The sequence below is a fragment of the Symphalangus syndactylus genome, chromosome 17, assembly GCF_028878055.3.
Source record: "Symphalangus syndactylus isolate Jambi chromosome 17, NHGRI_mSymSyn1-v2.1_pri, whole genome shotgun sequence".
NCBI classification, from domain to species: domain Eukaryota; kingdom Metazoa; phylum Chordata; class Mammalia; order Primates; family Hylobatidae; genus Symphalangus; species Symphalangus syndactylus.
Window position 1 is genome coordinate 43,280,690 of NC_072439.2, and position 21,719 is coordinate 43,302,408.

Here is a 21,719-nt window from a genome sequence, read left to right on the forward strand (position 1 = left end):
AGGCTGGGGGTGGTGGCTCATGCCTGTAATTCCAGCACTTTGGGAGGCTGAGGCAGGCAGATCACTCGAGGTCAGGAGTTCAAGACGAGCCTGGCCAACATGGTGAAACCCCATCTCTACTAAAATTACAAAAATTAGCCGAGTGTGATGGTGTGTTCCTGTAGTCCCACTACTTGGGAAGCTGAGGCAGGAGAATCACTTGAACCCGGGAGGTGGAGGTTGCAGTGAGCTGAGATCGCGCCACTGCACTCCAGCCTGGGCAACAGAGTGAGACTCTGTCTCAAAAAAAAAAAAAAAAAAAAAGGGTGGGGAGGACGGGGAGGGAGGCAGAGTCAAGTATGCACACACTTTGCCCTTTTCTCCACCTCTTCTTCCTGTCCATATCCAGAACATGATGCTTGGCTTTACAGCCTTGGTACCATAATATTGAAAGCCACATGCTAAGAACAGTATCACAGGAAGCAAGCAGGATGTTTCCCCGATGATCTCAGGAAACTGCAGTGCCAACCCTGAAATGCTTATTCTTAGACTTATTATTTCATAAGGTCAGTAAACTCCCTATTTGATTAATCTGCTCTAGGTCATGACTCTATTACATACGACCAGATACAAACCTAACTCTTACACATTCTCTATCTCAGTTTTCCCCTGAATGTGCCTCCCCTGCTCTTGTCTTCACTGGCTGCCCTCTTATCACACTTTGTCTACAACCCATTGAGAAGACGTTGTTCATCCTCTCACACCCTATGAAACAAAGGCCACGGAGGGGGTGTCATCAATCTCCTTTCTTTTTGTCAATTTTAGACTTTTATTCTTCCTCTCCTATGTAAAATCACTTTCTTCTTCGAGGTTCACACCATTGTTTTCATCTTTCAACACTCAGCAGCATTGTGATTACCCGACCTCTCAGGAAATGTTCCTCAATCTTGCTGTCTATCCAGAATTTCATAATCATTCTAGACAATTTCAATATTGATATTCAACCTTTTTTTCTTTTTTCTCCTTCCTTCCCTTCCCCTTCCTTCCTTCCCTTCCCCTTCCTTCCTTCCCTTCCCCTCCCCTTCCTTCCTTCCTTTCGTGTGTGTGTGGTTTTTTGTTTTTGTTTTGTTTTTTTTTTTTTGAGATGAAGTTTTTTGCTCTGTTGCCCGGGCTGGAGTGCAGTGGCACCATCTCGGCTCACTGCAACCTCTGCCTGCTGGGTTCAAGCAATTCTCCTGCCTCAGCCTCCCAAGTTGCTGGGATTACAGGCACCTGCCACCACACCCGGCTAATTTTTTGTATTTTTAGTAGAGATGGGGTTTCACCAACATGGTTGGCCAGGCTGGTCTCAAACTCTTGACCTCAGGTGATCCACCTGCCTCAGCCTCCCAAAGTGCTAGGATTACAGGCATGAGCCACCACACCTGGCTGGCTCGCTCCTTCCTTCTTTCCTTTTTTCCTTCCTTCCTTCTTCCTTCCCTCCCCTCCCTTCCTTCCTTGCTTCTTTGAGACAGGGTCTGTCTCTGTCACTCCAGCTGGAGTGCAGTGGTGTGATCTGGCTCACTACAGCTTTGACCTCCTCCAGGCTCAATCAATCTTCCTGTCTCAGCCCTCTGAGTAGCTGGAACTACAGGCACAAGCCACCACACCCAGCTAATTTTTTAACTTTTTGTAGAGACGGGGTTTTGCCAGGTTACCCAGGCTGGTCCTGAACTCTGGACTCAAGCAACCCTCCTGCCCAGGTCTCCCAAAGTGTTGAGGTTACAGGTGTGAGACATCATGCCCGGCCTGATACTCAATTTTGATCTTGAAGTTTCTTGACTTCCTTCAATCATTCCAACAGCCTGTTCTCAAAGCCACATTCTTGGCTGTGCCACCTCCTTGAGCTCCAATCTGTGATTTTTTAAAATAAAGATATCTCTTAGAAATTCAGTATAAAGTTAATTTTTAAAAAGATTTTTTTAAATCAGCAAATATTTGCTTACAATGTTTGCAGTTGTGAAAAGTGTGGACAAATCTTACCATTTATTTATTTATTTTGAGACGGAGTTTTGCTCTGTCACCCAGGCTGGAGTACAATGGCGTGATCTCCGCTCACTGCAACCTCTGCCTCCTGGGTTCTGGGGATTCTCCTGCCTCAGCCTCCCGAGTAGCTGGGATTACAGGCATGTGCCACCATGCCCGCTAATTTTTGTATTATTAGTAAAGATGGGTTTTTGCCATGTTGGCCACGCTGGTCTCAAGCTACTGGCCTCAAGTGATATGCCTGCCTTGGCCTCCCGAAGTGCTGAGGTTACAGGCGTGAGCCACTGTGCCCAGCTTTACTGTGTCGAGAATTGGTGGGTTCTTGGTCTCACTGACTTCAAGAATGAAGCCATGGACCCTCGCGGTGAGTACTACGGTTCTTAAAGGCGGCATGTCCGGAGTTTGTTCCTTCTGATGTTCGGATGTGTTCAGAGTTTCTTCCTTCTGATGGGTTTGTGGTCTCTCTGGCTTTGGGAGTGAAGCTGCAGACCTTCACGGTGAGTGTTACAGCTCGTAAAGGCAGTGTGTACCCAAAGAGTGAGCAGCAGCAAGATTTATTGCAAAGAATGAAAGAACAAAGAACAAAGCTTCCACAGTGTGGAAGGGGACCCCCACGGGTTGCCACTGCTGGCTTGGGCAGCCTGCTTTTATTCTCTTATCTGGCTGCACCCGCATCCTGCTGATTGGTCCATTTTACAGAGAGCCGATTGGTCTGTTTTACAGAGAGCTGATTGGTCTGTTTTGACAGGGTGCTGATTGGTGCATTTACACTTGATCTTAGCCAAAAGGCCGAGAAGCGATGATGATTGGTGCATTTACAATCCCTGAACTAGACACAAAAGTTCTCTGCTTCCCCACTAGATTAGCTAGATACAGAGTGTCGATTGGTGTATTTACAAACCTTGAGCTAGACAGAGTGCTGATTGGTGCATTTACAAACTTGAGCTAGACACAGAGTGCTGATTGGTGCATTTATAAACCTTGAGCTAGATACAGAGTGCCGATTGGTGTATTCACAATTCCTTAGCTAGACATAAAGATTCTCCAAGTCCCAACCAGATTAGCTAGATACAGAGTGCCGATTGGTGCATCCACAAACCCTGAGCTAGACACAGGGTGCTGATCGGTGTGTTTACAAACCTTGAGCTACATACAGAGTGCTGATTGGTGTATTTACAATCCCTTAGCTAGACAAAATGTTCTCCAAGTTCCCACTAGACTCAGGAGCCCAGCTGGCTTCACCCAGTGGATCTCGCACCAGGGCAGCAGGTGGAGCTGCCTGCCAGTCCCATGCAGTGCGCCCACACTCGTCAGCCCTTGGGCGGTGGATGGGACCGGGCGCCCTGGAGCAGGGGGCAGTGCTCGTTGGGGAGGCTGGGGCTGCCCTGGAGCGCAGAGGGGCGGAGGAGACACTCAGGCATGGCAGGCTGCAGGTTCTGAGCCCTGCCCCGCGGGGAGGCAGCTAAGGCCTGGCAAGAAATTGAGCGCAGCGCCAGTGGGCCAGCACTGCTGGGGGACCAAGCGCACCATCTGCAGCTGCTGGCCCTGATGCTAAGCCCCTCACTGCCCGGGACTGGCAGGGCCGGCCGGCCCCTCCGAGTGCGGGGCCTGCCAAGCCCACACTGACCGGGAACTCCAGCTGGCCCGCAAGCACCGGGCACAGCCCTGGTTCCTGCTCGTGCCTCTCCCTCCACACCTCCCCGCAAGGTGAGGGAGCTGGCTCCGACCTCAGCCAGCCCAGAGAAGGGCTCCCATGGTGCAGCGGCAGGCTGAAGGGCTCCTCAAGCGCGGCCAGAATGGGCACGGAGGCTGAGGAGGCACCAAGAGTGAGCGAGGGCTGCGAGGGCTGCCAGCACGCTGTCACCTCTCATTACCACTCTATTTTGTATGTACTATGTGTGTTTTTCTTTTATTGTTTCTTCTTTTCCCTATTTTGCTTTTTAGAGTAGTTGGAGTCTATTAATTTGATTTTTATTTTAACTGTTTAGGGGTTATAGATTCTATTTCTGTTTTAGTAGTAGCCAATTAGGTTTTTCTTCACAGTTTTATTGAGGTATAATTATATGTTGTATGATTTACTCATTGTAAGTGGATTATTCTTCAATGATTTTTACTACATTTATACAGTTGCACAACCATCACTACAATTCACTTTCAGAACTCTTCCATTGTCCTCTAAAGTTTCTTTGTGTTCATGTTCAATCTGCCCTCTGCTCAGTCTTAAGCACACACTGATTTTCTTTCCATCTCTACAGTTTTGCTTTCTCTAGAAATTTCATATAAGTGCAGTCATACAGTGTATACTCATTTGTGTCTAGCTTCTCTCATTTAGCATAATAATTTTTTTTTGAGACAGAGTTTCGCTCTTGTTGCCCAGGCTGGAGTGTAATGGTGCAATCTCAGCTCACTGCAACCTCTGCCTCCCCGGTTCAAGCGATTCTCCTGCCTCTGCCTCTGAAGTAGCTGGGATTACAGGCACATGCCACCAGGTCCGGCAAATTTTTTGTATTTTTAGTAGAGACGGGGTTTCACCATTTTGGTCAGGCTGGTCTTGAACTCCTGACTCCAGTTGGCCCACCTGCCTCGGCCTCCCAAAGTGCTGGGGTTACAGGCGTGAGCCACCACGTCTGGCCTTAGCATAATAATTTGAGGTTCACCCATGTCATTGGCTGTATCAGTCATTCACTCCTGTTTATTGCTGAATAGTATTCAGTATGGATATACCATTCTTGTTTATCTATTCATCAATGGATGGATATTTGGATTTTTTTCCAGTTCTTGGCTATTATGAATAATGCTGCTATGAATGTCGCTATAGTTTGGATATTTGTCCCTCCAAACGTCATGCTGAAATTTTATCCTCAATGTTAGAGATGGGGCTTGATGTGCAGTGTTTTGGTCACAGGGGAGGATCCCTCATGAATGTCTTGGTGTCATCTTTGTGGTAATGAGCGAGTTCTCATTGTATTAGTTCCAACAAGAGCCAGTTGTTAAAATGAACCTGGCACCACACCCCACTCCCTCCTCGCCTTGCCCTTTCTCTTCCTTCTCCCTCTATGTGATCTCTACAGTGCCAGCTCCGCTTCACCTTCTGCCATGAGTGAAAGTGGCCTGAGGCTTTAGCTGGATGCTCAGTCTTCTAGCCAGCAGAACTGTAAGCCAAAAAAACTCCTTTTCTTTACCCAGCCTCAGGTTCCTTTATAACAACACTAAATGCTGGCTTGGTGTTTGATAGGCCTGAGGAATTGAAAGGTGAGAACCTATAGCAACTGGCTGAGGAGGCAGGGCGGAGATGCAAGAGAGATGCTTCTGCTTTGAGAAGTAACTGCATTCCCCTCTGACAGAAGCCAAAGGCGCAAGACTATCAGGGATGAGGTGTGGAGCCCTTGGGAGGACTATCAGCCAAGGGTCATTTAAAAAGTGCTCCGGTGACTGGGCACGGTGGCTCACACCTGTAATCCCAGCACTTTGGGAGGCCGAGGCAGGCAGATCACTTGAGATCAGGAGTTTGAGACCAACATGGTGAAACCTTGTCTCTACTAAAAATACAAAAATTAGCTGGACATGGTGGTGAAGACTTGTAATCCCAGCTACTCGGGAGGCTGAGGCAGGAGGATTGCTTGAACTCGGGAGGCGGAGATTGCAGTGAGCCGAGATCGCACCACTGCACTCCAGCCTGGGTGACAGAACAAGACTCCACCAAACAAAACAAAACAAACAAAAAAAGTGCTCTGGCCTGGGAGGGCTTCTGTCAAAGGTAAAGGAGGTTCTGCTCCAGCCCCAAGAGGTGGTCTGTGTGAGTGGACTGAGAATCTACAGAAGAAGCAATGGCCACTGAGGAAAACAATTTCATCATAGCACAGGCAGTTGAGTAAACATAAACCTAAGAACCTAAAAACACACCTGCAAGAGAATCCGCTTTAAACACTTGCAAGCCTAGAGAGCATGCTGTCATCCTAGAGTAGTATCAGTCACATAAGAACTCTCTGCGCCCCCTTTCCTTTCATCTCTCCTTGTGCCTCAACATGCAAGGGGCCAGGAGCTATGAGTATCAAGTTGAGGGAGAAGAAACAGAGAAAAGAAACTCATCACATCTCCTCTTCCAGGTGTGGGGAGGCTGGCCTGAAGTTGGCTCTAACTGTAAGAGTGAAGATTTCATTCTAAATCATCTTTAGATTATAATTCTTACCAAAAAACTGGAGATGCTAATTTCCATATTCGGACTGTGTTTTGCGACTTAAAAGTGGGCATAAAACTGTCTGTTTTCTAAGGGATACCTAAAAAGTCCTGGGGGCCTCTTGGAGCTCTCAAGAGGGCAGCAAAACTGCTTTCCTCATTTAATAAATGTCAAAGGGATAGTGGTAAACTACATAAAGCTAGGTCATCAATTACAGCCCTTGGGTTGAGCTTGTTAAATAATATGGTTACAATTTCCTCATCTGTTGTTATTTCTAGAGATTTAAAAATGGAGAGTGTTACCGCTCATGAGATGTGTGTTTTAAAAAATGAAGGAGACACTGGAGGATTTAAATAATCTAATCTTTTTACCTCTGAAATCTTATTGTACTCTGATTTCTGAAAATACCTTCCTAATTTTCCAGGATTCTTACCCTTTCTCTATTTTTACTTCTTATCTACCAGCCTAATAAATCTTTGTTTTTCCTCAACTTGGACTCAACTTCTTTCTTTTCCATCCAAGATGCTCTAGTGCATTATTTTGACTTACTATCCCATTTTCAGAATTCAACCAGCTGTTGTATCTCATTCTTGCATTAATTCTCCTGGTAGATAAGAAGGCTACTGTACAACACTAAAAGAAAAAAAATTTATTTAATCCCACATCTGGCAAATTCCTAGTCTCCAAACTCAGCTGGACACCTAGTAATTATTTGCAGACATTTATATATATATTCTTGGATCTGTTCCTTCCTCCACTCACTTTCATAGCTATTATAATTTTTTCCCACTCATTTCAAGCTCTGTGCCCTGAATGAATTTGTATTTCATAGAAAGCACTGAAGTGGCTGGGCGCAGTGGCTCAAGCCTATAATCCCAGCACTTTGGGAGTCCGACACAGGCAGATCACTTGAGACCAGAAGTTCAAGACCAGCCTGGGCAACATGGCAAAACCCTGTCTCTACAAAAAAACACAAAAAAACTAGTCTGGCATAGTAGTGTTTGCCTGTAGTCTAAGCTATTTGGGAGGCTGAAGTGGGAGAATCTTGAACCTGGAGGCTGAGGCTGTAGTGATTCATGATTGCGCCACTGCACTCCCACCTGGGCAACAGAGCAAGACCCTGTCAAAAAAAAAGAGAGAAAGAGAGGAAGGAGGAAGGAAGGGAGGGAGGGAGGGAGGGGAGCAATTTTTGTGACCAAGTTCTCTCCTTCTCAGTTTTATCTACAAATGTATTAATATTTCCGTCTCCTTCCCTATTCCCTCTTGCCTCAGCTGGACATTATTTCCCTGTGGATGAATCTATTCTGTTCACTTGTGCTCTGAGTCAGTCTGCAGGCATTACTAGTGGTTCTTATTAAAATGCAGGTTTTGATTCAGTAGGTCTAGGGTGGGGCCTGAGATTGTGCATTCCCAACACATGATGCTGATGCTACTGGTCCATAGACCACATTTAGAGTAGAAAGGCTGTTATTTGATATTCCCTTATCTCCTTTTGCTCTACCAATCATCCTTTCTCCTTGCTTTATTTCCAAATTCTCTAATGGTTTTTCAGGATATAAAATGTTTGAATTTGTCTGATCTTAAAAAGTCTTTCTCCAAAATAGGAACACTTTTACACTGTTGGTGGGAGTGTAAATTACTTCAACCATTGTGGAAGACAGTGTGGTGATTCCTCAAGGATCTAGAACCAGAAATACCATTTGACCCAGCAATCCCACTATATACCCAAAGGATTATAAATCATTCTACTATAAAGACACGTGCACACGTATGTTTATTGCAGCACTATTTACAATAGTGAAGACTTGGAACCAACCCAAATGCCCATAATGATAGACTGGATAAAGAAAATGTGGCACATATACACCATGGAATACTATGCAGCCATAAAAAAGAATGAGTTCATGTCCTTAGCAGGGACATGGATGAAGCTGGAAACCATCATTCTCAGCAAACTAACACAAGAACAGAAAACCAAACACCGCATGTTCTTACTCGTAAGTGGGAGTTGAACAATAAGAACACATGGACACAGGGAGGGGAACGTCACATACTGGGGCCTGTCTGGGGGTGGGGGACAAGGGGAGGGAGAGCATTAGGACAAATACCTAATGCATGAGGGGCTTAAAACCTAGATGATGGGTTGATGAGTGCAGCAAACCACCATGGCACATGTATACCTATGTAACAAATCTTCACATTCTGCATATGCATCCCAGAACTTAAAGTATAATTAAAAAAAAAAAAAAAGCCTTTCTCCGAAACATTTTCTAAAGTCATCACCCAATCTCACACTTTACCATCTGGATTAGTTATCCATTGCTGCATTACAAATTACCCTAAAGCTTAGCTGAAAATTAAATTTCTGTAGATCAAGAATCTGGGTGTCAGCTGGGTGCAGGGGCTCACACCTGTAATCCTAGCACTCTGGGAGGCCAAGGCAGGTGGATTACTTGAGGCCAAAAGTTTGAGACTATTGTGGCCAACATAGTGAACCATGTTTCTACCAAAAATACAAAAATTAGCCGGGCGTGGTGGTGCATGCCTGTAATCCCAGCTACTCCGAGCCTGAGGCATGAAAATCATTTGAACCCAGGGGGTGGAGGAGGTTGCAGTGAGCCGAGATCGCGCCACTGTATTCCAGCCTGGGCGACAGAGTGAGACTCTGTCTCAAAAAAATAAATAAAATAGAAAATAAGTAAATAAAACATGTCTAAAAAGATGGAAGCTAAAAAAAAAAAAATCTGGGTGTGCCTTAGCTAGGTACTCCGCCTTGGAGTCTCTTACAAGACTGCAATCAGGATGTCAGCTGGGGGTACGGTCATTTCAAATTTGTCTAAGGGAGGAACCATTTCTGAACTCATTCATCTGGTTGTTGGCAGAACTCAATTCCTTGCAGGTTGTTGGACTGAGGGCCTTAGTTCCTCATTGGCTATTAACTGGAATTTTCCATCAGTTCTTTGCCATGTGGGTCTCTCTAGGGCAGCTCACAATGTGGCAGCTGGCTTCCATCTGAGTGAGCAGAGACTGTATGAAAGGGCAAGCAAGATGGAATCTAGTCTTCTGTAACACTTGGAAGTGACATCCTATCACTTCGCTGTAGTCTATTTTTTTTTTTTTTTTTTTTTTTTTGATGGAGTCTTGCTCTGTCACTCAAGCTAGAGTGACGTGGTGCAATCTTGGCTCACTGCAACCTCCACCTCCCTGGTTCAAGTAATTCTCCTGCCTCAGCCTCCTGAGTGGCTGGGATTACAGATGTGCACCACCACACCTGGCTAATTTTTGTATTTTTAGTAGAGATGGGGTTTCACCATGTTGGCCAAGCTGATCTCGAATTCCTGACCTCAAGTGATCCACCCACCTCAGCCTCCCAAAGTGCTGGGATTACAGGTGTGAGCCACTGCACCTGGCCATCCACTGCCACTTCTTATGCTACCATCATGCTTGCTACCACCTGCCTTGTCCTCCTTTCAAATCTGTTACTTCAATGTTACTTCTACGGGCAGGGAAAACAGGGACTGACTGAAAATCAAAAGGGCTGTCTTTTCGGCCAAGTTCATAAGCACTAGTGCAGAAATACTACAACTTATCATTTATCACAGCGATTCCCCTTATTTCCTACTTCTTGGTTATGTTATAGAGAAGAGAAGTTGTTGGACCAAAGTCTTTTAGACGAGTGAAGTATAATCACATACAGCAATAAAAAAAAATTATGTCAGCTCTGGATATAGTTTCTATGTGGGGAACTAAACTATATATAAATCAATAATCCAATACTTAAATCTGAATAAGTTATGAATGACTCTCTCATTCATCCCATTTTCCACTTTACCCCCAGCCCTTTCTTATCCTACTCTTCTATCACTGCAATCTCAAGAATAAAATGGTGCGTGCAGGTCATTGTATATAACCGTAAAAGAGAAGACTAGACAAAGTGTAACGCAGCTGGGTGTGGTGGTACACGCCTATAGTCCCAGCTACTAGGGAGGCTGAAGTGTGAGGATCACTTGAGCTTTGGGGGTCGAGGCTGCAGTGAGCTATGATTGTGCCACTGAAGTCCAGCCTGGGAGATGAAGTGAAACACTGTCTCAAAAAATAAAAATAAAAAAGAGTAAGTATAATGCCTTTACTTTCCTATCTAATAATATTTAGTGGCAAGATCGTGTGAAATCAGTTGGCTGGGTATGTACTTGTCCCTCCTACCCCGATATAAGTTTACTGAAGTAGGAATATATTTAAGTAGATATATCACTTATACTTTTTAAAGGTCTATCACAAGCTACTTGACCCCTTCCTGAAATGAAAACAAAAACTAAATCCTATGGACAACCCTATGTGCAAGTGAGCTGATTAGCTCTGCTAACATAGGGCAAATAGTTTTTGGAAACATCTTAAGTGACAATATTCTCAGGAGCTGTCCATTAGCCTAGGTAGATGTGAAGATACAGACACAGGAGAAAAGCAAATAACCAATTAGAATTGGCTGTGAGAGCCTAGTGTGGACGAATGCAACAGAAGTAGTTTCCACTGGAACTGAGGTTTGTTTATTCTGCTTATCTGGAGGCAGAACCAATAATCCCAATGATCCCAGAATGATCATAACTGTTTTTCTTCACTTAAAAAGAGACAGGGCTGGCACAGTGGCTCATGCCTGTATTCCCAGCACTTTGGAAGGCCAAAGCAGGCGGATCATGTGAGGGCGGGAGTTCGAGACCAGCCTGACCAACATGGAGAAACCCCGTCTCTACTAAAAATACAAAATTAGCCAGGGGTGGTGGCACATGCTTGTAATCCTAGCTACTCAGGAGGCTGAGGCAGGAGAATCATTTGAACCTGGGAGGTGGAGGTTGTGGCGAGCCAAGATTGCACCATTGCACTCCAGCATATGGGCAATGAGCAAAACTCCGTCTAAAAAACGAAAAGGAGCCAATTAGCAGAACCTTTGCAAATGGGCCAATTCCTGCTCGTAGTATCAGAATACAAATAAAGCTTTGCTGATTTAATGCTGATTTGTCATGTGCCTTGAATTGTTTCATATTAGCAGAGACAGATTGACATCCATTCTTACGCTTTCTGGCTCAGTGCTTTTTGCAACTACCTGAATGCACTTAAGAGACAGAAGGGTGATGTTCATATTTTGAGAACAAAACCAAGTGACCTGACCTTAGCTTCTGTCAAATACCTCTGTCAAATGCCATGTTTGCAACCTTTAAAACTAGTGGAGGAACATCTATAAGGCTTTATGTACCAAAATTGGGGCTGCTACATAGCACATCTTTGTTGGATTTCACAGAGACCTCTATTCGGCTCTCCCTTGATTTACTTCTTTTAGCTCAAGCTGATCTAAATCTTAATTATCTTTAAGGACTCTGCATTTTCTACTTATCTCCACTAGTTTTTATTGTGTCATTGTGCAACTTGGTTTCTGTCCTTGGCCAATCTCTGATTCTGCTTTTGCTTTATTTTACTAGGTCTTCTTGACCTGCTTGTACCCTCCTCTGTATCTGGTTTCAACTTTTGGCCTGCTTTTGTTTTGGCTCTTCCCTAACAGTCTGTAGAGACTTTGATCCATCATGTAGCACAAGATAATGGGAGCTACGTTGGAACACTGTCAGCTGGTTTATCAGCCCCTCTGACCTCCTATCTTCTAAAATGATTTTATTTGTAGGCTTGTTAGCTGAAGCTGGCTGACAACCTTGTATTATGACCTTTAAGTAAGAATCTTGCTATGGGATTGGATAGAAAGTAATGTTATTTCCCTCAGCTCCCATCCTTCACGGTTTTTACCATGAACGCTGAATACCCATGGAAGATAGTGTTTAATTTACTAAACGAATGCAAGCTGAAGCAGCCTTTTTGAAATAATTTAGAGTTGTTATTTCACAAAAACAAATGTGGAATGATAGACCCATTAATTAAAAGATAGAAATTCAAGAGAAAAAAGTCTCAATATTTTTTCTTCAAGTAATTAATGACACCATATGTGAAGCTAAGTGATTTCTATAATTTGCAGATTTGATCTCAGCTAAGAGCTAAAACTGTTCATAGCAGCACTAAGGAGGCCTATACCCCTACAGGGAAATTATAAAATTTTATATATTTTAACTCTTTCACTACTGCCAACATTCAGCACGTAGTGTTTTTTTCCAATCTTAGTGGTTTATTTCATTTCAATGTGTTTGTTGGGATTATTAAAGCAGTCACCACAGAGCCTAGCACATAGTATACGCTTTTGCAATTTTTTTTTTGAGGCAGAGTCTCGCTCTGTCACCCAGGCTGGAGTACAATAGGGCAATCTCAGCTCACTGCAAACTCTGCTTCCCAGATTCAAGTGATTCTTGTACCTCAGCCTCCTGAGTAGCTGGGATTACAGGCATCTGCCAGCATGCCTGGCTAATTTTTGTATGTTTAGTAGAGATGAAGTTTCACCATGTTGGCCAGGCTGATCTCAAGCTCCTGACCTCAAGTGATCTGCCTGCCTCAGCCTCTCATAGAGCTGGGATTATAGGCTTGAGCCACCACACCCAGCCTACAATGTTTTTGAGACTGGGTTTCGCTTTGTTGCCCAGGATGGAGTGCAATGGCACTATCACGACTCACTGCATCCAAAACCTCCCAGGCTCAGTAGATCCTCCTGCCTCAGCCTCTCGAGTAGCTGGGACTACAGGTGCACACCACCACACCTGGCTAATTTTTAAATTTTTTTGTAGAGACAGAGTCTGACTATGTTGCCCAGGCTGGTCTAGAACTCCTGGACTCAAGTGAGCCTCCTACCTTGGCCTCTCTCAGTGCTGGGATTGCAGACATGAACTACACAGCACCTGGCTGATCTTTGCTATTATAATATCTTAAAATTATAAAAATGGATTAGCATCAAGATAGTGCTGAATGGTATTTGACTAGGAATGTCTGAATTTGGTCTTGGGCCTGTCACTCGTTTCTGTGACAGTGTTGAGGAAGCTATTGCACAATGGGGGCAAATCAAGACAAAGTCATATTTCATTGTTAGCTGTAGCTTTGGCTCCAAACCCTAATGCAAAACTCCAGAGAGCTGGACCAGAAGAAGTGTAGAATTCCACTTCCTTAGGCTGGAGGCTACAAACACCAACACCCAAAGCAAGTCAAATGGCACATCTAGTCTCTCCTTCCTGCCTCATCACCTCATTCACCCTCAAGTTTTGAAATTTGCCTTTCCAGTGGTATGAAAAGGACACCTGCCAGATCTAGAGAACAAGGGACAAATACGAGCAAAAAGTTGTTCACGGAATATAAAGGTATCTATCCCAGACCTTCCTGTGTCAGGGCAAGACACTAAGTTTGTGTGAAAAAAAAAAAGGAAAAAAAACAGCAAAGAGAACAGAGAAAGGGGAAGTGGTTTAGACTTCTACCAAGTCCTAAGTGTTCCTTCCATATCCACCTGGGTGCAGAATTGAAAAGAAGGGAAAGAACCAAATTCAGTTTTGAAAATACAGCACTAGCTCTTATTGCCATCCCAGTCTTCTTAGGGCATTTGATAAATGGCCATGCACCAAGCTGCTAGCTGCAGATCATGCAATGTTCATTGACCAAACCAAATCAAACCATAGAAAACTGCTCCTTGCAGATTGAGTTAAAGGACAAAGGAACTGAACAAAGAGTACTACCTTCGCCCATGGGCAACAACTGTCTTCCAGGATTGTGAAGCTGGTTGACAATAATGTATGTAATGTACATGGCACATAGTAGGCTCTCAAACTGTAGTTATTTTTCTTTGTTTTGCTATTATTATGAAAGAAAAATCTGTGTGCTAGATACAGAAATGTACAAAATTGAATGAAAAGCAAAATTTATATAGTGCTTGATATAATAATTGTATCTTCCAGAACTATAGCAAAAAGTGATTGACTACTTAGAACTTAAAATTTTAAGAGTGATTTTAAACTGTTTTCTCTGAAATTGGTAGCTATGGGTGGTCAAATACAGTACTTGGATATAGATTTAAGAAACTTAAAATGAATACAGAGTTTGACAGTTATGTTCCATGTAGAATTAAGTCATATTTAGAATTTGACTGGGATGTTAGCCAAAGAAATTTGCTATAGTTTCATGAGATAAAATTATAGCATGAATCATCCTCTCTCTAGCCTCTTCAAGTAAGATTTTTTTCAAAGGATATTTTAAAGACAAACACAGTTCATAATTTGATGTATATGTGTTTCTGCAATTTGAGTCTTTAATTTCAAGTGGTATGGTAGAGACAGCATACCTTTTCTAAAGCACATTTTTGGGCTTATCAGATGAGAACTAAGTAAAGCCATGCAAAAACATTTTTTTTTTTTCTATTTAAAAGGAGACAGGTCAGGCATGGTGGCTTACGCCTGTAATCGCAGCACTTTAGGAGGCCAAGGCTGGAGGACTACTTGAAGCCAAGGGTTCAAGACCGGCTGTGGGAACATAGCCAGACTCCCAACTCTACAAAAAAAAAAACTGGTCGCACATGGTGGCATATGCCTGTAGTCCCAGCTATTTGGGAGGCTGAGGCAAAAGGATCACTTGAGCCCAGGAATTTGAGGCTGCAGTGAGCTATGATTACACTCCAGCCTGGGTAACAAAGCAAGACTCTGACTCAAAATGAATAAATAAATAAATAAATAAAATGAAATATAAGGAGGCAAAGGTAATAGTTTGACATTTTTCCAGGCTAAGCTATCATTTAGACAATATAGAACATAAAAATATAGATAGTTTGACCAAAACTCAGATACAGGTAGTTTGGCCAAACTATCTGTATTTTTACATTCTATATAAACATGGTTATGAAAGAAAATATAGATATCTTTATGAGCAAAGATTTTTAAAATGAATTATCATATTTTTGACAGTATAAGACAAGTACAGAATGTTGGGAAAACTTATTCTGAGATCATCATCTAATAGTGCAGGAATAAGACATTTAAGTACAACTTTAGAAGTCCTGATGTTTGTGTGGAAGATGAAAATACAGGTTTTTGTTTGTTTGTTTGTTTTTTGAGACGGAGTCTTGCTCTGTCGCCCAGGCTGGAGTGCAGTGGCGCAGTCTCGGCTCACTGCAAGCTCCGCCTCGCAGGTTCACGCCATTCTCCTGCCTCAGCCTCTCCGAGTAGCTGGGACTACAGGCGCCCGCCACCACGCCCGGCTAATTTTTTGTATTTTTAGTGGAGACGGAGTTTCACTGTGGTCTCGATCTCCTGACCTCGTGATCCGCCCGCCTCGGCCTCCCAAAGTGCTGGGATTACAAGCGTGAGCCACCGCGCCCGGCCGAAAATACGGGTTTTAAAAGATTAGTCGAGTAAGATTGTATCAGGGTTACTAGATATTTTTTCATTTATACTGGGATTTTTGGTTGGCTAAACTTTCACAATAAGCCAATTTAATCTTTTTCTTTTTTTTTTTTTTTTTTTTTTTGAGACGTTGAGACGGAGTCTCGCTCTGTTGACCAGGCTGGAGTGCAGTGGCACGATCTCTGCTCACTGCAAGCTCCGCCTCAGGTTCAGGCCATTCTCCTGCCTCAGCCTCCCAAGTAGCTGGGACTACAGTCGCCCGCCACCACGCCCAGGTAATTTTTTTTTTTTTTTTTTTGTATTTTTAGTAGAGACGGGGTTTTACCGTGGTAGCCAGGATGGTCTCAATCTCCTGACCTCATGATCCGCCCGCCTCGGCCTCCCAAAGTGCTGGGATTACAGGCGTGAGCCACCGCGGCCGGCGAGTCAATTTAATCTTTAATCTTTAAAGTTATCATAACCTCTGAGTAATAGTATCTGTCATTGTGCTGAAGTTAATTGTGGTTCCCTTAACAATTGTTTTTTTAAAAAAAGTATTAGAAAAAGAGACTAGTAAGATAAAGCCCAGTCTAACTCATACAGTTTAAATAAGATGAGTTATTTAGACTGATTCTGCATAAACTTAAGTGTCATCTGATGTTGCAGCCATAAAATATGTAGATGACTTAACTTCTCTGTGACTTTGTTTCCTCATTTGTAAAATGGACATACCTCATTCAATTCTTGTAAAGATTAAAGTAGAAAACACATTTAAAGTGCTTCGAGGGGGGAGCCAGGCTGAGGGTGGGGGTGGGTGGCCGGCGGGCGGAGGGCGGGGAGGCGGGGCGGAGGAGGAGGAAGAGAGACTACGGCAGCGGAGGAGGCGGAGCGCCGGGTACCGGGCCGGGGGAGCCGCGGGCCCTCGGGGAAGAGACGGATGATGAACTAGCTTTTCATCGGGAACCTGAGCCCCGCCGTCACCGCCGAAGACCTCCGGCAGCTCTTTGGGGACAGGAAGCTGCCCTTGGCGGGATAGGTCCTGCTCAAGTCCCGCTACGCCTTCGTAGACTACTCCGACCAGAACTGGGCCATCCGCACCATCGAGACCCTCTCGGGTCAAGTGGAATTGCATGGGAAAATCATGGAAGTTGATTACTCAGTCTCTAAAAAGCTAAGGAGCAGGAACATTCAGATTCGAAATATCCCTCCTCGCCTGCAGTAGGAGGTGTTGGATGGACTTTTGGCTCAATATGGGACAGTGGAGAATGTGGAACAAGTCAACACAGACACAGAGACCGCCGTTGTCAATGTCACATATGCAACAAAAGAAGAAGTAAAAATAGCCATGGAGAAGCTAAGCGGGCATCATTTGAGAACTACTTCAAGATTTCCTACCTCCCGGTTGAAGAGGTGAGCTGCCCTTCGCCCCCTCAGCGAGCCCAGCGTGGGGACCACTCTTCCTGGGAGCAAGGCCAAGCCCCTGGGGGCTCTTCTCAGGCCAGAAAGATTGATTTCCCCTTGCGGATTCTGGTCCCCACCCAGTTTGTTGGTGCCATCATCGGAAAGGAGGGCTTGACCATAAAGAATATCACTAAGCAGACCCAGTCCCGGGTAGACATCTATAGACAAGAGAACTCCGGAGCTGCAGAGAAGCCTGTCACCATCCATGCCACCCCAGAGGGGACTTCTGAAGCATGCCGCATGATTCTTGAAATAATGCAGAAAGAGGCAGATGAGGCCAAACTAGCCGAAGAGATTCCTCTGAAAATCTTGGCCCACAATGGCTTGGTTGGAAGACTGATTGGAAAAGAAGGCAGAAATTTGAAGAAAAACGAACATGAAACAGGGACCAAGATAACAATCTCACCTTTGCAGGATTTCAGCATATACAACCCGGAAAGAACCATCACTGTGAAGGGCACAGTCGAGGTCTGTGCCAGTGCTGAGATAGAGATTATGAAGAAGCTGCGTGAGGCCTTTGAAAATGATATGCTGGCTGTTAATACCCACTCCGGATACTACTCCAGCCTGTACCCCCATCACCAGTTTGGCCCGTTCCCGCATCATCACTCTTATCCAGAGCAGGAGATTGTGAATCTCTTCATCCCAACCCAGGGTATGGGCGCCATCATCGGGAAGAAAGGGGCACATATCAAACAGCTGGTGAGATTTGTGGGAGCCTCCATCAAGATCGCCCCTGCGGAAGGCCCAGACATCAGCGAAAGGTCATCATCACCGGGCCACCGAAAGCCCAGTTCAAGGCCCAGGAGCGGATCTTTGGGAAACTGAAAGAAGAAAACTTTTTTAGGCCCAAAGAAGTGAAGCTGGAAACCCATATCAGAGTGCCTTCTTCCACCGCTGGCCGGGTGATTGGCAAAGGGGGCAAGACCGTGAATGAACTGCAGAATTTAATCAGTGCAGAAGTCATCGTGCCTCGTGACCAAACGCCAGATGAAAATGAGGAAATGATTGTCAGAATTATCGGGCACTTCTTTGCTAGCCAGACTGCACAGCACAAGATCAGGGAAATTGTACAACAGCTGAAGCAGCAGGAGCAGAAATACCCTGAGGGAGTCGCCTCACAGCGCAGTAAGTGAGGATCCCACAGGCACAAGCAAAACAACGGATGAATGTAGCTCTTCCAACACCTGACAGAATGAGACCAAACACAGCCAGCCAGATCAATAGCAAACCAAAGACCATCTGAGGAATGAGAAGTCGGCGGAGGCGGCCAGGGACTCTGTAGAGGCCCTGAGAATGCCAGGGGCCAAGGAGGGGTGGGGAAGGTCAGCCAGGTTTGCCAGAACCACCGGGCCCCTCCTCCTGTCCCTCAGGGCTTCTGCAGGCTTCAGCCATCCACTTCACCATCCACTCGGATCTCTCCTTAACTCCCATGACGCTATCCCTTTTAGTTGAACTAAAATAGGTAAACATGTTCAAAGCCAAGCAAAATGCACGCCCCTTTTTGTGGAAAATCGTCTCTCTACACGTGTATACCTATTAGAAGGGGAAGATGTTAAGATATGTGGCCTGTGGGTTACACAGGGTGCCTGCAGCAGTAATATATTTTAGAAATAATATATCAAATAACTCAACTAACTCCAATTTTTAATCAATTATTTTTTCTTTTCTTTTTAAAGAGAAAGGCTTTTCTAGACTTTAAAGAATAAAATCTTTCTTTGGAAGGTCTCACTGTGTAGAGAGGAGCTTCCAGGCCACCCACACAAAATTCACCCAGAGGGAAATTTTGTCAGAAGGACACTCACAGCAGTTCTGGATCACCTATGTATGTCAACAGAAGGGATACTGTCTCCTTGAAGGGGAAACTCTGTCACTCCTCATGCTTGTCTAGGTCATACACCCATTTCTCTTTGCTTCACAGGTTTTAAACTGGTTTTTTGCATAGTGCTATATAATTCTCTGTCTGTCTCTGTTTATCTCTCCCCTCCCCTTCTTCTCTATCTCCATTCTTTTGAATTTCCTCATCCCTCCATCCCAATCCCATATCTACGCACCCCCCCCCCGACCCCCCGCTGCCAGGTAAAGCAGTGCTCTGAGTATCACATCACACAAAAGGAGCAAAAGCGAAACACACAAACCAGCCTCAACTTACACTTGGTTACTCAAAAGAACAAGAGTCAATGGTACTTGTTCTAACATTTTGGAAGAGGAAAACAGGAACCCATCAAACCAACCATGCAACCAAACAAGGAAAAAATTCCACAATGAAAGAATGTATTTTGTCGTTTTTGCATTTTGGTGTATAAGCCATCAATACTCAGCAAAATGATTTCTTTCCTTAAAAAAAAATGTGGAGGAAAGTAGAAATTTATACAAGGTTGTTGGCCCAGAGCATTAAACTTACAGATATTTTAACGAGAAAAACACACAGGAAAAAGCTACCTCAGGTGTTTTTTACCTCAGCACCTTGCTCTTGTGTTTCCCTTAGAGATTTTGTAAAACTGACAGTTGGAGCATTTTTTAAATTTTTTAAATAAAAATGAGTTAAAAAAAAAAAAGATATAAACTGCCAGCCTGGAGAAGGTGACACTCCAAATGTGCAACAGCTGTTCTGAATTGTCTTCCGCTAGCCAAGGCCCTATATGACCTTCTTTTGGACAAACCTTGAAAATGTTTTTTTTAAAAAAAAAAAGATGACAAAGGAAACAGAGATAGAGAATATTGGAGATGTCCTGAATTTTAACAGGATGTGCGCCATTAGGGCTTTTTGCGCTAAATGGTGAACATGTACTGGTTTATGTGAACAAGCCATTACACCACCAGACTGCAATGCCAGTTTCCTCTACTGCAAACAGTGTTTGTTCTGTGACCAAAAAAAAGAAAAAAGAAATATATCCAGCTAACAAGAAAAAATAAATAAATAAAGTGCTTAGAATCGTTCTTGGCACACTGTAAACATTTAGTGTAGGATATATGTTATAAGTAGCAATAATAGTATATGGGAAATAATGGCTTAACATATAGTTATATGAATGTAAACAAAGGGCATATTGTTTTATAATTTATCCACCTAAAATTTGAAGGAACCATTTATATTTCCTAATCAACAAAATAAAATTTCTGAAAAATACCCAATGCATGATTAATATTTAGTGAATATTCAGTAATACATAATTAATGCCCATTAAGCATAGAAAACAAAAAAAAAACTTAAGATGTTATACATAATACATAAAGTACTGCTTATCATTTTATCTCACTAATTTATTACTTTGTTTAAGCAATGGGTCAAATAATGTTTCCCTGAAAAACAAATATTAAAATATTACAGTGATAGGCTAAAAGAGGCATTAATCTTCCTCCCCAACACCAGGATTTCCATATACTTTTATATTTGGTAAGGCAAATAATTTCCAATAAACTATAGCAGTATAATAGGCATAATTATTTTTCCAGACTTGCATAAGTTATTAATTATTCTGAAAAAAAAATTTTAAGAGACAGAGTCTCACTCTGTCATTCAAGCTGGAGTACAGTGGTGTGGTCATAGCTCATTGTAATCTCAAACTCCTATGCTTAGGAGATCCTCCTGCCTTAGCCTCCAGAGTAGCTGGAACTACAGGCACTCATCCCCACATCTGGCTAATGTTTTTATTTTTTGTATAGACGAGGTCTCACTATATTGCCCAGGCTGATCTTGAACACTTGTCCTCAAGAAATTCTCCTGCCTTGGCCTCCCAAAGTGCTGGAATTATGGGCATGAGTCACTGTTCCTGGCAATTTATTATTAACTCTGCAGGATAACTTCATAAATTTTGGCCTTAAAACATGGTCTTTTGTCCATTCTACATTGTTTTCTCTCATTAATTCCAACTGTATTAATATGCATTCAGCCCCATTTCTTATCCTCTCTTTAGAGTCTAAAATGGATTCTTTCATGTCCAGAGAAAGAAGAATAAAAGAGTGGCAGCTTGCTGGGTGCAGTGGTTTATGCCTGTAATCCCAGCACTTCGAGAGACTAAGGCGGGAAGATTGCCTTAGCCCAGGAGATTGAGACCAGCTGAGCAACATAGCAAGCCCCCATGTCTAGAAAAAATGAAAACATTAGCTGGGTGTGGTGGCATGCACGTGTAGTCCCAGCTACCTGGATGACAAAGCAAGACTCTGTCTCAAAAAAAAAAAAAGCAGCAAAAGGCATAGAAAAATGGGGTTTCCAAAACTCTGGGGATTAATAAGAGAAAAAAAAAAAAAAAAACAAGAAGGGAAAATGATGGCATAAAACAGAGAGTAGAAACAAAAGCACTGAGTACAACCCAGTACTGATCTTAATCTGCTCTCATGTCTGACTACAAACCTTGGAATTGTCTGCTGGGGCGACAGTCATCTGAAGATGTAAATGGATTAGACATACAAAATAATTCATTTGCATGGCTTCATGTAGTAGTGTTGGCTGTCTGCTGGGAGCTCAGCTAGCACTTTCCACAAGTGCCTACATGTTCCTTGCCTTTTATAGCAAGATGGCTGGGCTCCCAAAGAAAGCATCTTGAGTACTGGAATTTCCACAACAAGCATTTCAAAAAAATCAGGTAGAAGTCATAAAACTTTTTATGATCTAGCCTTGGAAATCACAGAACATCATTTCCGATGCATTCTATTGGTCAAGCAAATCACTAAAGTCAGCCCAGATTCATGGAGCAGTTGGACTCCATCTCTCAACTGGAAGAGTGACAAAGAGTTTGCAGCTATCCTTAATCAACTGCAAATATGAAAAAAAAAACCTCTAGAAATGAAAATCATTA

General features: G+C 43.5%; 1 protein-coding gene and 1 pseudogene across 11 annotated transcripts in view; both read left to right on the forward strand.

Annotated features, from left to right (window-relative positions):
- The window catches only part of PPHLN1 (periphilin 1), a 226,930-nt gene that overhangs the window by 31,606 nt on the left and 173,605 nt on the right, over nucleotides 1-21,719 (forward strand). The gene's annotated exons all lie outside the window — the stretch shown is intronic.
- Nucleotides 16,397-18,438, forward strand: LOC129466211 (insulin-like growth factor 2 mRNA-binding protein 2; annotated as a pseudogene).